Source organism: Argopecten irradians, chromosome 10, assembly GCF_041381155.1.
Source record: "Argopecten irradians isolate NY chromosome 10, Ai_NY, whole genome shotgun sequence".
NCBI classification, from domain to species: domain Eukaryota; kingdom Metazoa; phylum Mollusca; class Bivalvia; order Pectinida; family Pectinidae; genus Argopecten; species Argopecten irradians.
In genome coordinates, this window is record NC_091143.1 from 5,335,787 (window position 1) to 5,352,052 (window position 16,266).

General features: G+C 37.3%; 1 protein-coding gene across 10 annotated transcripts in view; it reads left to right on the forward strand.

Annotated features, from left to right (window-relative positions):
* LOC138332964 (rho guanine nucleotide exchange factor 18-like) overlaps positions 1-16,266 on the forward strand; it is a 240,108-nt gene that overhangs the window by 191,884 nt on the left and 31,958 nt on the right. The window lies entirely within an intron of this gene.

Below are 16,266 nucleotides of genomic sequence, written 5' to 3' on the forward strand. Positions count from 1 at the left end.
AATGATGAGGGCTTGTAGTAGGGAGCAGCTAGGTAATTAGTTGTAAAAGAGGACAGGTAATGATGAGGGCTTGTAGTAGGGAGCAGCTAGGTAATGAGATGTAAAAGAGGACAGAAAATGGTGAGGGCTTGTAGTAGGGAGCAGCTAGGTAATGAGTTGTAAAAGAGGACAGAAAATGGTGAGGGCTTGTAGTAGGGAGCAGCTAGGTAATGAGTTGTAAAAGAGGACAGAAAATGGTGAGGGCTTGTAGTAGGGAGCAGCTAGGTAATGAGTTGTAAAAGAGGACAGAAAATGGTGAGGGCTTGCAGTAAGGAGCAGCTAGGTAATAAGTTGTAAAAGAGGATAGAAAATGGTGAGGGCTTGTAGTAGGGAGCAGCTAGGTAATGAGATGTAAAAGAGGACAGAAAATGGTGAGGGCTTGTAGTAGGGAGCAGCTAGGTAATGAGTTGTAAAAGAGGACAGAAAATGGTGAGGGCTTGTAGTAGGGAGCAGCTAGGTAATGAGTTGTAAAAGAGGACAGAAAATGGTGAGGGCTTGTAGTAGGGAGCAGCTAGGTAATGAGTTGTAAAAGAGGACAGAAAATGGTGAGGGCTTGTAGTAGGGAGCAGCTAGGTAATGAGTTGTAAAAGAGGACAGAAAATGGTGAGGGCTTGTAGTAGGGAGCAGCTAGGTAATGAGTTGTAAAAGAGGACAGAAAATGGTGAGGGCTTGTAGTAGGGAGCAGCTAGGTAATGAGTTGTAAAAGAGGACAGAAAATGGTGAGGGCTTGTAGTAGGGAGCAGCTAGGTAATGAGTTGTAAAAGAGGACAGAAAATGGTGAGGGCTTGTAGTAGGGAGCAGCTAGGTAATGAGTTGTAAAAGAGGACAGAAAATGGTGAGGGCTTGTAGTAGGGAGCAGCTAGGTAATGAGTTGTAAAAGAGGACAGGTAACGAGTTAGAGGATGTTAACAGATAATTAAATATAGAGGAGGGCAGATAGTAAACTGAATGTGAGGGCAGATTGGACTGTTAGATGAAATGTGGGGAGAGGAAGGACAGGACAAGTCATTTATTTAGATTAGGGCATGCAGGTGATATGAGTTATCAGGGGCAAATGCAGATTGTAGGTGAGACAGGTGATGAGTTCTGTGAGATGAGTGTAGTTATAGAGAAATAAAATAATAAACATAATGAGCTTCTTCTGAATGGTATTTAAGGGCAAATAATGAGATGTTGATTTGCATAGAATTAAGTAATTATTTCCAGGTCATATAAGTATGAGTTGCTGATGTTAATTAGGCGACTCTCATGTGTACAACACCTGTACTACTGTACAACACCTGTACTACTGACACCACGCTCATTCCCATTTATACCTTGGTTGTGACTAGGGCTTTTATTATATGATCCAGGATACTTGTAAGGAAATATAACAATTAAATTTCATGTCCTCTTATAACTTTATTATGAAAATCTAACTAGATCTTAATAACCAAATTGATTTATTAAAAGTTAAATTGACAAGTTTATTATGATATCCAAATGCCCTTGGCATTAATGACATGGATTACAGTCACTTTTGAGTAGAATATAGAAGTTCAAGGGCTAATTCTTTGGAAACCTGATGAAATTAGAATGTGTAACCCTAAAATCTCACCTCTGTATAAATCTTTAGTCTCAGAATTAGAGGTTACAGAATATGTATTTAAGGCTGATTGTGTTAATGAATCCAAACCCAATATGTGAGAGTCTAATATGAAGGCTATAGTGTCAGCTATAGACAAACTAGCCACTCATTACCCCTCGTTTTGTTTCGTCTCTGTCGATGGCAAACATGAGATTATAGACTGAAGACTTTCTACACTTGATGACATTTTGCCTGTGTGACCTTTAGGGGCTTATCTGTTGTAAAACTCTCTCGAGTGGACGGCTCAGTACTCATACATCACTACTGGCTGTATACACACACCAGGATCTAACTTACCAGGGCATGAATTTGTGTTGACACCGGGCATTGTTTGGGTGAAGGTTACACTAGTAGTCAGCTCATAGACAGAGCTGGTGGGCCATCCTATAAGGGTGTTGGTGGTTTATATGTATTACTTTGTGTGGATATTTATCAATGTGATTCGGAGATTGTGTTCCCCATCAGGATGATACGTCCCTCATCCAATGGTAGCTGGGGTTATGTGGACATGGCCGCGTTCGAAGGTATGTGTAAGCTTGATCAGCTAGAAGCCGTAACAGTAAAAACGATCCGTTTCTGTCCATTTACTATCCACTATATTGTCCAGAAATCTATTATATAATAAGCCATATACACTCTTTTTATTACAAACAAATATTTTCCTGTTTCAAAATGAAATGACAGTACAAAAGTGGATATTTTCGTAGTCTAGCTGATGTCACTTAAAATGTGCATTGTAAACAAGAGGAACTCTTGTAAGTTGTGTATACATATATATACAATGTCTCTGAACCTGTCTGGAAGTCGGGCCTTTCATTATGTCTCGTGTTCAAAAGTTACACTCTCAAAAACTGGCCAACAGAATGTCGATCTGACAATCCCACATAGGAAGACTCCCGTATACATTATAATATTTTATGTGTAAACATTACCAAACGTCCTGCATTTAAAATGAGTCTTGGGGACATTCAGTACAGACGAAATGTTACGATTAAATCTTACGTCAGCAACAAAGGTACCTATCACAGGTTATCCAACCGAGGAATTCAACACAAGTTATCAATTCATACATTTATAAACAGACAGAAGGCAACATTTGTATTTATTCAAAATTCATACTCATATAGGTCACTATTTATAAATTCAGAAACATTTTGTATTGTATATTTCAGTGTTACTCGTTATTTCAAGCGTATATATAATTCCTCCATTTCTCGATAGTTAGTTGGCATGGTGATAAAACCACATGTATATAATACATGTACATTTCACTTTATACATATGTAAATACACTATCAACCCTGGCCATTTGTCTTTATACTGTTAAACAGCTGACTGAACTTTCCTTCTGACTTGTGACTTTGGACTACAACGATATGTACATATTCTACTGACCATGTCAATCTACAGCTTGACCACTGCTGGACATGCCCTTAAGGCTCTACATAATCACACATCACAGTTACACACTGCCTACTGGTCAAATGTTGTTTTCACCTGACTGTTTATTACACCCTACACTGACCACTGCTGGTCACTTGACTATGTCCACTGTTACAGTGACCATTGATAGGGTGTAAACAATTTCACACCCACCATACAATGTACTAGATTAGGGCCGAGCTATGTCACTATACAGTGTCTAATGTACTAGATTAGGGCTGAGCTCTGTCACTATATAGTGTCTAATGTACTAGATTAGGGCTGAGCTCATTCACTATACAGTGTCTAATGTACTAGATTAGGGCCGAGCTCATTCACTATACAGTGTCTAATGTACTAGATTAGGGCCGAGCTCATTCACTATACAGTGTCTAATGTACTAGATTAGGGCCGAGCTCATTCACTATACAGTGTCTAATGTACTAGATTAGGGCCGAGCTCATTCACTATACAGTGTCTAATGTACTAGATTAGGGCTGAGCTCTGTCACTATACAGTGTCTAATGTACTAGATAGGCTGAGCTCTGTCACTATAGTGTCTATGTACTAGATTAGGGCTGAGCTCTGTACACATACAGTGTACTAGATTAGGCTGATGTCACTATACTAATGTACTAGATTAGGGCTGAGCTATCGTGTCACTAGATTACTGAGCTCTGTCACTATACATATGTACTAGATTAGGGCTGAGCTCTGTCACTATACAGTGTCTAATGTACTAGATTAGGGCTGAGCTCTGTCACTATACAGTGTCTAATGTACTAGATTAGGGCTGAGCTCTGTCACTATACAGTGTCTAATGTACTAGATTAGGGCTGAGCTCTGTCACTATACAGTGTCTAATGTACTAGATTAGGGCCGAGCTCTGTCACTATACAGTGTCTAATGTACTAGATTAGGGCTTAGCTCTGTCACTATACAGTGTCTAATGTACTAGATTAGGTCTGAGCTCTGTCACTATATAGTGTCTAATGTACTAGATTAGGGCTGAGCTCTGTCACTATACAGTGTCTAATGTACTAGATTAGGGCTGAGCTCTGTCACTATACAGTGTCTAATACTAGATTAGGGCTGAGCTCTGTCACTTTACAGTGTCTAATGTACTAGATTAGGGTCTGAGTCTGTCACTATACAGTGTCTAATGTACTAGATTAGGGCTGAGCTCTGTCACTATACAGTGTCTAATGTACTAGATTAGGGCTGAGCTCTGTCACTATACAGTGTCTAATGTACTAGATTAGGGCTGAGCTCTGTCACTATACAGTGTCTAATGTACTAGATTAGGGCTGAGCTCTGTCACTATACAGTGTCTAATGTACTAGATTAGGTCTGAGCTCTGTCACTATACAGTGTCTAATGTACTAGATTAGGGCCGAGCTCTGTCACTATACAGTGTCTAATGTACTAGATTAGGGCCGAGCTCTGTCACTATACAGTGTCTAATGTACTAGATTAGGGCTGAGCTCTGTCACTATACAGTGTCTAATGTACTAGATTAGGGCCGAGCTCTGTCACTATACAGTGTCTAATGTACTAGATTAGGGCCGAGCTCTGTCACTATACAGTGTCTAATGTACTAGATTAGGGCTGAGCTCATTCACTATACAGTGTCTAATGTACTAGATTAGGGCTGAGCTCTGTCACTATACAGTGTCTAATGTACTAGATTAGGGCTGAGCTCTGTCACTATACAGTGTCTAATGTACTAGATTAGGGCTGAGCTCTGTCACTATACAGTGTCTAATGTACTAGATTAGGGCTGAGCTCTGTCACTATACAGTGTCTAATGTACTAGATTAGGGCTGAGCTCTGTCACTATACAGTGTCTAATGTACTAGATTAGGGCTGAGCTCTGTCACTATACAGTGTCTAATGTACTAGATTAGGGCTGAACTCTGTCACTATACAGTGTCTAATGTCTATCTAGATTAGGGCTGAGCTCTGTCACTATACAGTGTCTAATGTACTAGATTAGGACTGAGCTCTGTCACTATACTGTGTCTAATGTACTAGATTAGGTCTGAGCTCTGTTACCATACACTGTCTATAATGTACTACAGTATTCTGCCATAGTACCATAATTAACTTCAATATTGACATTGGAATTGGTTGTTCCTAATTGGGTAGTTTTGTGGTAATTAGGGGACTCGTTTTCTATACATATATATAACAATTATGATATTGGGGAGTTTGCACAAAGGAGAGGGGGGAGGGGGCTTATCAGAGGACAAGGGCCTTTTCTAGAGATAAGAACAGTATCAAATATAGAAAATATGGGAAGATGTCTTTCTTGTTGGCAAGGGACTTTTCAAAGATGAAGACAGTATCCATGTTGACCCACTTTGTAAACATGATGCCAGCCCTATTTTGGGTGTAATGGTGTTATCCTGGGAGGATGTTTATAGCCGTCTGTAGGAGGGACCTGGTGATCCACAGCCTAATGGTAGCAGGTGCCCCTGTTAGAACCCAGTGTAACCTGAGAATCCATCTTATCAACACAGCCTGTAAACAGGTTCCTGGCCTGGTACATGTTTATAAATGTACAGGAAACAATGGTAGGAGGGCGGAGACTTCCATGTCTGTAATTAGTCCCACATATATAATCCTCAGACTATATACACACTTTATCTATGTGATTGTCTCCAGTTCTTAAACATTTCATTTTAAAGTACACAAAAAACTAACTTCTAAAATTGAATTTAAATCCCAGAAAACAATTACCATTGTACAGAAATCTGCTGAGATATCATGCTTTAAATCCTGTCTCCTCTGGATTAGATGACCCCTGCCAATTACAAAGTTCTCCCTGGAGAGCATGGGTCACTAGGCCCCTTTTCTATAGACAATTCACAATCTGCATGTCAGAGTGTGTAGGGATCCCTGGAGCAGGTGCCTGGCCTCCCAGGGCTATAACTGGATTATAAGGGCCACTGGGGCCTTCACAGTCCTCAGACACCCATTACAGATTGTTGGAATGATATCTCTCTTAGCTCCTTGGACCACCCATCTACTCTGACACACACAGCTCAGGAATCATTACTTGAGATTAATTATGTTCAATATTGCTCCCTAAACCCAGCAAAATTTACTTTATTGGAAACAGCCTATTAGTAGACTCTTGAAAAGGTGTTTTTGACTCTGAAAATGAGATATTTTGGGATTTAACGATCATAGCTATTTGACCATGAACACTGTGAATTTTCAGAGAATTCTCAAAATTGTATTCAAAGGTCAACTTCATAAAATGTTTAAAAAAGAATTAACATAAAGAGATGGGTTTAGGTATATTTCTAAACAAAACTATAAAAAACATGAGTGTCCATGAAGAAGCTAGCTCCAGGTTATTTATCTTATGGAACAGTTTTAGTAGAGAGATTAAAATCAATATATATTTATTGTAGAGATGTAGGATGTGTGTTATAACCAGGCCTTTATAAATCAATAATGAAGGTGGTGATATAGGGCCGGTGGAAAATACACCATCAGCTGGTGTGTAATATTATAACAAGGGGAGGTAATCTGGTGGAAAGTACACCATCAGCTGGTGTATAATATTATAACAAAGGGAGGTAATCTGGTGGAAAATACACCATCAGCTGGTGTGTAATATTATAACAAGGGGAGGTAATCTGATGAAAAGTACACCATCAGCTGGTGTATAATATTATAACAAGGGGAGGTAATCTGGTGGAAAATACACCATCAGCTGGTGTGTAATATTATAACAAGGGGAGGTAATCTGATGAAAAGTACACCATCAGCTGGTGTGTAATATTATAACAAGGGGAGGTAATCTGATGAAAAGTACACCATCAGCTGGTGTATAATATTATAACAAGGGGAGGTAATCTGGTGAAAAGTACACCATCAGCTGGTGTATAATATTATAACAAGGGGAGGTAATCTGGTGGAAAATACACCATCAGCTGGTGTATAATATTATAACAAGGGGAGGTAATCTGATGAAAAGTACACCATCAGCTGGTGTATAATATAATAAAAAGGGGAGGCAATCTGATGAAAAGTACACCATCAGCTGGTGTATAGTATTATAACAAGGGGAGGTAATCTGGTGGAAAATACACCATCAGCTGGTGTATAATATTTTAACAAGGGGAGGTAATCTGATGGAAAATACACCATCAGCTGGTGTGTAATATTATAACAAGGGGAGGTAATCTGATGAAAAGTAAGGGGAGGTAATCTGGTGGAATGTTGTGGTTGTGTTGACATATTTGGGAATTTATATAACTCAATAAAATCATTAATGTTGGCAGTTTCCAATATAACATGCACACTTTCAGCTTTATGCTATCATATTAGAAAGTATTTTTTATCTCAAATACAATGTCTGAAAATTGAAACCTGAAACAAAACAGCATTTTGATTTTCAAAGGATTCTGATATTGTGCAACCAGTCATTGAATGTTGGGTCCTAGTGAAAGAGTGGTTAAGGTCTCTGACATTCTTCCCCCTCCTTGGCAGGGTTGAAAGGGTACAGTGTCTGACATTTTGTCACAAACCCTCAGTTTTTATGGAGATATACATTTGACAGTCATCGAACACTAAAATGAAAGTCATTGAGTGGTTTTCTCCGGGATCACAACTTATATACAACAATGTCGGGGTTGTACAGTAAATTACAAATCATGACATACCGATGTGAAAGTTTATAGTCATTAATTGCTGAGAACCCATTTGTCCACATTTCTACGCCTTCAGAAACAGCAAGGTAACGACTTATTGCCTAAGTGTAATAGGCTTACTGTAGTAATATCAGGTAGATAAATGAACACTTTTTACATCGGACACAGAATGTTAATGTCAAATTTCCTCAGGTGTGTGCATAATTAAAATACCAATTTAATAAATGATATTGAACATGAAGCAAAAAATATCTAAAGTGCAAGTGATAGAGGAATCTTTTATGTAAAGGTAAAAATTTGAGAAAAGTTGACATGTATTGTGAAATATCTTGTAGGCTGTGGTTATAAGGGAAATGTTTAACCTTCCGTGGACACAAGGGCTTGTGTTTCTCACATTTAAATTAAACATAACAATAAAATAAGTGTCTATTGTAAAAACTTTCAATTAATATTTTCTATAAACAATTATTTATAAGTAAATTTAGACAATTTCAGTGTATTCCTCTATTTTAACAGATTTATAGTTGAAATCAAGATAAAGATTCACAATATGGGGAGCTGATTACTGTAGACTTAATTGTTACCAATATATATACTACAGACTGGGGTGTCCTTGGTACAGACAACTTGGGATGACTTGATCTCCTAGCCGACACAAATATGCTGACACATTAAAACTGCCAACACTTTTACACAGTGCCCCTATAATGGAAGTTGTTATAAGGTGGTGAGAAGGAAATTAGTCAGTCTAGGTAGGTGACCTTGGTGTTTGTCAAGGTCACTGGGATAAGTAACATATAACAATAGCCCACTAACAACTTTCTGTTATCCTAATCCTCTGTCCATCAGATCTCCGGTGACGCTTTGGTTTTTAAACACCCATAAACACAGACTGATCTTCTCAAATGACATTTTTGGAATTCCTACACAAAAGTTAAGTACCTTGTACCCTATACAATGTATACCTACAATGTATTGTATACTGCTTATATAGATATATAGGGGCTGGTAATGTATAGATACATGTTTGTATATAAAATCAAAATGCTCAGTTTCTTTCACTGAGGGATTTTCTTCTGTTGGTTTACAAAACAGTAATACCAAGTCTATAGGTCTAATGTGTATAGAATTAATTGGCTTCCTAACCAGGAATGTGGCTACCTCTTGTGACAAAGAAAATAAACGTGATTCATGTGGGAATTCCCCTGTTATGGGAACTAGATAGTTGTTTGTGTAACAATACCTACTGAATACCTACTGAATACCTATGATACAGCTAGGCAGTGATCTCAACCCAGAGTACACTGTCACCACTACTGTCAGATCATGGTGACAGAACTCATTCTGTGGTGTAACAAAATCTGTTTATCATTGTTGGTGTGGGAGGTTGGCCTATATTTGATGTTGTCACGGTGACTGGGTCGCTGTAAAAATACAGAAAAAATGTGTTACAAACTATAGTTCTAAAAAAGTGGTTGTTTTTTAAATAAAATGAATATCTGATTGCCATATAAAATGTGTTTTTAGTTACTAGGTATATATAGGACCACTAGAAGTAGCACACGGCTGGTCCAGTTGTTTAAAGTCACAATCTAGGTTATAACCTCGACTTGAGACTTCTTGGTATACTAGGTGTTCATACTTTCTCCTCCTTTTCTCAACATGGACTTATCATCAACTGCTCCCTGTCAACTCATTCAAGTCTTTATTCATAAGAAACATTTATTCATACAAATCTCAAGTAAAAATTCTTGTGTTAATTAAATTTGTCCCTAAGTATGATGTCTGGCCATAATAAGGGAAGATGATCTAGTATCAGAATAAAACTAAGGGGAAATAAACTAGTATCAGAATAAAACTTAGGGGAGATAATATGGTATTAGAATCAAACGAATGGGATGTAATCTGGTATCAGAATAAAACTAAGGGGAGATAATCTGGTATTAGAATCAAACTAAGTGGAGATAATCTTGTATCAAATTTCAACTCAGAATTTCCTTAGACCATGCCTTGACCATCTTCGCCAGTGTCTGGTCCCTTGTAACACATTAAAACCACCTCTATGGTATATTGATATTGACTACAGTAGTAGATTTTAGACCTCTAATGAGTGTTAGTAGTCAAACAGCTGGCTGATAGGGCTAGCCATTGAAGGTTGGTGAGAAACTCTGTAGTTAATAGGCCCCTGTTGGTGATAAGCTGTTATTAGTAGTGTTTTATTTGCTCTGCTATTAGGACAAGTTAATGGTTTTATTGGAACTCATTATTAGGTTATCATTGATAGCCCTGTGATAAAGGGACATAACTCTTTATGTCATAGGGTAGAAAACCTCTGTGTGTACGATACCTTATATCCCTTTATATGATATAAGGTGACATTGTCATGTGGAGAATGTTTAAACATTTTGCATGTTTATGATAAATCCTGAATTATACATTAAGTTGACCTGTAAAAGTGTTAATGGAATATTTGTATTGACCTGTAAAACAGTACAGTGACCTATGGTACATTTTTAATAATGACCTGATATACATGAGTTTGAAGCTATGTAAAAAATGTGTTTTCAGGGAAGTTCATGGTGTATCAATGATCGGTTGATAAATTACGGATTGACATGATTATAACTAAATCCTGACCAAATCACTGAAGTCAGTGAACCATGTTATTTTGCCTACCAATAGGTCAGAAGGTCCTGGACGTGATTTAGTGATCCATAAAAACCAGTGGTCAGATGGTCATTAAAATGACAAAGTGATGATCACTGACCAACTCTCCAGACTGACCGCCAGTTTTTCTGACCAGCTTACCGCCTGTGCATATTAATTAGTACAGGAGCTCCAATCAAGGACTGGTTTGACCATCTGTCTGGGCCTGGATAGTATGCTGACCATTGGTCATTTGTTGGTCACTTTGAGACATGAACTATATGGCAAAGTGTGGGATGTTATGTCCAATAAAAAGAACATTGACAGTTTGGTGAACTTTGGTAGTCAGTAACATTGCCACTTTAAAGTTGTTTACTGGCCTGCCAGGGTGTATGGAGATCAACTTCTGTGACAAGGTAGCCTTAACATTGTCCGTTTGAATGGCTGCCTAGGGTCTGTGTAGAGTTCTGTGACAAGTCAGTGTAGAAGTTGCTTATCATTGTACAGAGTTTTTCTCTAGGGTATGGATATTATGGAAATTGTGACAGTTCTGTGAATTAGAAAGGATTTTTAGTAGGAAATGATTGCAGTTGCAATTGACAATTTGGTGATTGGAAAAAGAGAAATTACACAAAAAGGTAGGTTTTATGTTTCCATGTACTTGTGTTTTCTCATAAACTGTGGAAATGGCTAAAAGTTTAATAAAATTATTGCTTTGTAGTATATGCATATAATAACAGGTTGGGAAATTTTAGTGCCTCTGATACTTGATTTATCCTATTGCCATGAACACAAAAGGCACTGATATAGAATACCTTTAATTATAGAATAATGGAACTTTTGTGTCAGCTTTGAATGTAATATGAATGAGGTTTTTATACCATTTCATTTCTATTTCATTATCTGAGACAAAAAGTTAAAAGGGTAAGACTTACAATGGTGTTCCTTTTTCAATGATGGTGATGGCATTGCGTTTAACTTTTAAAGTTTTGTATTTACATTACTCTGTAAAATGTTCAGTTTGATCTTAACCAAATATTGAATATATATGTAAAGACAAAATTGGCTTCCCAATAAACTCACGGACTGCAGGATTTGACCTGCATGTCTGTTGAATTCACATCCATATATATAAGTTACTCCCAACAACTTTATGAATGCCTGATGAAGAAAAACTTGTCTATAACTACAGTGTGTTCAACTTCAGTTTGTATATGTGGTAAAAGTTAGTCCTCAGTATTTTTTGTTAGTCCTTGTTAGTCCTTGTAAGTCCTCAGTAGTCCTTGTTAGTCCTCAGTATTCTTTGTTAGTCCTTGTTAGTCCTCAGTATTCTTTGTTAGTCCTTGTTAGTCCTTTGTTAGTCCTCAGTATTCTTTGTTAGTCTCTTTGTTAGTCCTCAGTAGTCCTTGTTAGTACTCAGTAGTCCTTGTTAGTCCTTGCAAGTCCTCAGTAGTCCTTGTTAGTCCTTGTAAGTCCTAAGTATTCTTTGTTAGTCTTTGTTAGTCCTTGTTAGTCTCTGTTAGTCCTCAGTAGTCTTTGTTAGTCCTCAGTAGTCCTTGTTAGTACTCAGTAGTCCTTGTTAGTCCTTGCAAGTCCTCAGTAGTCCTTGTTAGTCCTTGTTAGTCCTCAGTATTCTTTGTTAGTCCTTGTTAGTCCTCATTAGTCTTTGTTAGTCCTTGTTAGTCCTCATTAGTCTTTGTTAGTCCGTGTTAGTCCTCATTAGTCTTTGTTAGTCCTCATTAGTCCTTGTTAGTCCTCATTAGTCCTTGTTAGTCCTCAGTAGTCATTGTTAGTCCTCATTAGTCTTTGTTAGTCCTCATTAGTCCTTTTTAGTCCTCATTAGTCTTTGTTAGTCCTCATTAGTCCTTGTTAGTCCGTCCTCATTAGACTTTGTTAGTCCTCATTAGTCCTTGTTAGTCCTCATTAGTCCTTGTTAGTCCTTAGTAGTCCTCACTACTCCTCATTAGTCTTTGTTAGTCCTCAATAGTCCTCAGTAGTCCTTGTTAGTCTACAGTAGTCTTTGTTAGTCCTCAGTAGTCCTTGTTAGTACTCAGTAGTCCTTGTTAGTCCTCAGTAGTACTTGTTAGTCCTGCCTCTGTTTGTGTTGGGACATTAAGGGTATATTGTATTGGTATCAGTAGCTGTGCCCCAAGCCCTTTGTGTAGCCTGTACAATGTATTAAGTGACAGGTGTTGGAATAGACTTGATAACTATAAAAGGGCTGGTATAGATTAGATAGCTCTTATTACTGGAACCAGTTAGCTTTCAGAAGAATATAATTGCTTGCTGGAATCATTTGTATTTGAGAAGAATGTTCAATTTTGAATCTTTGTAAAAGTTTTGACATGTAGTTTATCTGGACTATAGAGCTCCATGACCTTATAGAATATAGTCTCCAGCTAAAGCTCATTGAAATTGACCAGACCTCATAGGTGTCCAGACTGTGTAACAGTTAATTAGTACAGGTAACAACAGTAAACAGTATACAAGTATCATAAAAAACAGGTAGCCATTATTTAAGATCTGTTAACAATTTATCATGTGAAAGTTTATCAGGAATTAACAACTGATAGTTGACATTACATACAGGTATTGCACATACAGGTATTGCACATACAGGTATTGCACATACAGGTATTGCACATACAGGTATTGCAACCACAACTGACAGTACATACAGGTAACGTTAACAACAGGTGACATTATAACAGGTATGGTTAACCACAGGTAATGTTAGATTTGACATAAACCAGACGCATGTTCTCAGGGCATTTAAGTTGTCCTGGTCATCTAGCTGGCCAATGGTCAGTGTCGTCCTGTGAGATTTGATCAGAGGATGTTTTGTTATAGAGATGCTATCAGGGTAGATATGTTCTGTATATATGGAATATTAAAGTTGTCTAGGGTATATACATGTCTCATTGTCTAGTTAGTCTAAATCATTGGACGGGCTGGTTATAGATACAGGTATAGCACTCATCTCGTCTTCTCAGATACATATGGTTTCCTTGTTGAGTTTTATTCATAGATTGATTTTGTTTTATTTCAGACTCGTATCCTTGTTTTCACTTTCTGATTTAAAAAAAAAAATGAAAATCTCTGAAATAGTTTATTTTTCAGACAGAAGTTGATTCTTACTTGAACAAAAGATGTGTTTTGATTCTATCAGATGTTGATTGTCTTGATGCAGAAACAGTTAACTTAAGTTCATGCATTAGCGGCCGTGTATTTTCAGGTGAAACTATTTTTCATGAGAGATATGTGTGAAAAAAGGAAAATAGAAAATGATCTGTTTTACCTTCATTGACCTTTGTTGTATGATAGACCTGTTATAAAGGCAAAAAGAGGCCATGCACCCTTGTAGCAAACGAAATATCTGGAATTACTCTGGGATTTACTACAACAGCAAAACCTATTTTAACAGGAAAAAGATGACAATGGAATACTTCTAACAATAGGTTTAAATATTCAACAATGCAGTAGTGTCTGCATTGAGGATGAAAACGCAAGGATGTGAAATGATTGCCCTACTATGTGTTTGTGGCATTTAACAGGAAGTGGAATCTATTATGGATGAACTGATCATTACTCTAATGCTTCTCCTTGTCAGGCCCTTCTCAAACGACGCCATATTAGTTCAGGTTCAGTAGCTGGACAGGTAAATTGTACCTGTACAGCTATTTACATATTTACGTCATCAGCTAATAAAAGGATCTGATGTTGATATACAGATATTAATTAACGATCGGTGTCTGGAGATTTTATACGGTATTATAAAGTGAACTGTGATCCTAACAATCCGTTTAGAACATCGGAATCGGCCTTATTGAGGGCTTACTAACATAAAGACCCTCGTCACTGACGGCCGACACTGAGGTTTTAAGTCTATAGAATTACATAGATCGTAAGCCTCTTACTGCTGTCATCATATACCGTTAGATTGAGTGTAGAAATCTTCTTTCTGTTATACCATCCGATTAGGAAACTCACAACCATACATCTACATTGTATGTTATACCATCCGATTAGGAAACTCACATCCATAGATCTACATCTACATTGTATGTTATACCATCCGATTAGGAAACCATAGATCTACATTGTATGTTATACCATCCGATTAGGAAACTCACAACCATACATCTACATTGTATGTTATACCATCCGATTAGGAAACTCACATCCATAGATCTACATTGTATGTTATACCATCCGATTAGGAAACTCACAACCATACATCTACATTGTATGTTATACCATCCGATTAGGAAACTCACATCCATACATCTACATTGTATGTTATACCATCCGATTAGGAAACTCACAACCATACATCTACATTGTATGTTATACCATCCGATTAGGAAACTCACATCCATACATCTACATTGTATGTTATACCATCCGATTAGGAAACTCACATCCATACATCTACATTGTTGTTATACCATCCGATTAGGAAACTCACATCCATACATCTACATTGTATGTTATACCATCCGATTAGGAAACTCACATCCATACATCTACATTGTATGTTATACCATCCGATTAGGAAACTCACATCCATACATCTACATTGTATGTTATACCATCCGATTAGGAAACTCACATCCATACATCTACATTGTATGTTATACCATCCGATTAGGAAACTCACATCCATACATCTACATTGTATGTTATACCATCCGATTAGGAAACTCACACAACCATACATCTACATTGTATGTTATACCATCCGATTAGGAAACTCACATCCATACATCTACATTGTATGTTATACCATCCGATTAGGAAACTCACAACCATACATCTACATTGTATGTTATACCATCCGATTAGGAAACTCACATCCATACATCTACATTGTATGTTATACCATCCGATTAGGAAACTCACATCCATACATCTACATTGTATGTTATACCATCCGATTAGGAAACTCACATCCATACATCTACATTGTATGTTATACCATCCGATTGAAACCATCCGATTAGGAAACTCACATCCATACATCTACATTGTATGTTATACCATCCGATTAGGAAACTCACATCCATACATCTACATTGTATGTTATACCATCCGATTAGGAAAACTCACATCCATACATCTACATATGTATGATAGAATACTCATGATACCATCCGATTAGGAAACTCACATCATACATCACATTGTATGTTATACCATCCGATTAGGAAACTCACACCATAATCTACATGTATGTTATACCATCCGATTAGGAACTCACATCCATACATCTACATTGTATGTTATACCATCCGATTAGGAAACTCACATCCATACATCTACATTGTATGTTATACCATCCGATTAGGAAACTCACATCCATACATCTACATTGTATGTTATACCATCCGATTAGGAAACTCACATCCATACATCTACATTGTATGTTATACCATCCGATTAGGAAACTCACATCCATACATCTACATTGTATGTTATACCATCCGATTAGGAAACTCACATCCATACATCTACATTGTATGTTATACCATCCGATTAGGAAACTCACATCCATACATCTACATTGTATGTTATACCATCCGATTAGGAAACTCACATCCATACATCTACATTGTATGTTATACCATCCGATTAGGAAACTCACATCCATACATCTACATTGTATGTTATACCATCCGATTAGGAAACTCACATCCATACATCTACATTGTATTGGTATACCATCCGATTAGGAAACTCACATCCATACATCTACATTGTATGTTATACCATCCGATTAGGAAACTCACATCCATACATCTACATTGTATGTTATATACCATACCGATTAGGAAACTCACATCCATATATCTACATTGTATATGT